The following is a 2,216-nucleotide window of genomic DNA, read 5'->3' as shown; positions in this document are numbered from 1 at the left end:
GCGCCGTCTCAGATTATTGCATGGTGTGCTTTTTACTAAAGTTTAAAAAAAATCTGACACAGCGGTTGCATTAAGAACAAGTGTATCTTTAATTATATGTAAAACATGTATCTTTCATCAAAGTTTATGATGAGTATTTCTGTTATTTGACGTGTTTCTCTGTAATTACTTCGGATATTTTGGAGGCATTTCTGAACATGGCGCCAATGTAAACCGAGATTTGTGGATACAAATATTCACATTATCGAACAAAACATACATTTATTGTGTAACATGATGTCCTATGAGTGTCATTTGATGAAGATTATCAAAGGTTAGTGATTCATTTTATCTCTATTTCTGCTTTTGTGTGACTATCTTTGGCTGGGAAAAATGGCTGTGTGTATTTTGGATTTGGTGGTGATCTAACATAAATATATGTTGTATTTTCACTGTAAAACATTAAAAAAATCGGACACGATGGGTAGATTAACAAGATGTTTATCTTTCATTTGCTGTATTGTGTGAAAGTTACAGTACATATTTCTAAAATATTTTTGAATTTCGCGCGCTGCCTTTCCAGCGGAATGTTGGGGGGGTTCGGCTAACGGAACGTGTGTCCTAGAAAGGTTAACCTGTCAGGCACCTGTGGGACGGTAACGTTCCACCTGACAAACATCCAGTGAATGTGCAGGGCGCCAAATTTAACTTCTTGTCGATAGGAGGAGCTGTTAGCACTATTTTTTTCTTGATGTTCCCAAATTAAACTGCCTCGTACTCAATTCTTGCTCGTACAATATGCATATTATTATTACTATTGGATAGAAAACACTCTCTAGTTTCTAAAACCGTTTGAATTATGTCTGTAAGTGAAACAGAACTGGACTTAGAGCAATTTCCCTATGTGGAGTTGAGAATGCAGATTTTTCCAACCTGTTCTCAGACCTGTGTATAACTTTGCCTGTCTTCTATTGGTTGAGATGCACTGCATACGCCTTCCCCTGGGTGTCAGCGAATAGAGGGCCTTGAAATGGAGTCTCTAGGCAGATCAGAAAGTCTATAAATTGATTGGAATCGATGTGTCCCTTCTTTTGCTTCTTCGCGCGGACGCACTGAGGACCTTGGCATGTCGTTTTAGAAGCTCCCGTTTAAGCTTCTAGTTATATCCGGCTCTGTTTTTATTCGATATAGGCTTTAAAGACATCATAATCTTGTTATTTTAAACCGAGTTATATCAGTTTATGTCAGTATATTGCGATTTTCGGGTATTTCATTTTCTGGCGTTGTAGGAAGTTGGGTATCTCTCTCTCGCATGCTATTGTTTACTGCTAATTGCAACGTGGAAGACGACTTTCTCCAACCGAGCAACGATTCTTTTGGACAAAGGACACCTATCCCAAGATTCTGATGAGAGGTCATCAAAAAGTAAGAACTATTTATGCTGATAAATCATTGTTCTGTTGAAAAAAATCAAATGCATAAGACGCCATTACGTGCAGTGTAGCCTTGCTTTATCGCACCCAGTATTGCGCAGTAACGTTAATTTTAAAAATGTAATTCAGCGATTGCATTAAGAACTAATTTGTCTTTCAATTGCTGTCCAACCTGTATTTTTTTAGTCAAGTTTATGAATAGTTTTCGATAAGAATAGGGGCCTTTCCAAGATGGCGCCGGACAGATTGCTTGAGTATTTGGACACTATTCTCAATGTATAAGCACGATTTGTGCCGCTAAATATGCACATTTTCGAACAAACTCTATATGCATTGTGTAATATGATGTTACAGGACTGTCATCTGAAGAATTCTGAGAAGGTTAGTGAAAAAATTAATATATTTTGGTGGTTTATACGTTATCGCTCTTTTTGCCTTGAATCAATGCTGGGGTGATGTTTGCTATTGTGGTAAGCAAATATAACGCTATATTGTGTTTTCGCTGTAAAACACTTAGAAAATCTGAAATATTGTCTGGATTCACACGATCTGTGTCTTTCATCTGCTGTACGCTGTGTATTTTTAAGAAATGTTTTATGATGAGTAATTAGCTAATACACGATGGTCTCTGTAGTTATTCTAGTCGCTTTGGTGAGAGTTGTGATGGGGGCTGCAATGGTAAACTCTGATTTATACCTGAAATATGCACATTTTTCTAACAAAACCTATGCTATACAATAAATATGTTATCAGACTGTCATCTGATGAGGTTGTTTCTTGGTTAGTGGCTATTTATATCTTTAT

The sequence above is a fragment of the Salvelinus namaycush genome, unplaced genomic scaffold (genome assembly GCF_016432855.1).
Source record: "Salvelinus namaycush isolate Seneca unplaced genomic scaffold, SaNama_1.0 Scaffold1510, whole genome shotgun sequence".
Taxonomy (NCBI): domain Eukaryota; kingdom Metazoa; phylum Chordata; class Actinopteri; order Salmoniformes; family Salmonidae; genus Salvelinus; species Salvelinus namaycush.
This window is presented reverse-complemented; position numbering follows the sequence as displayed.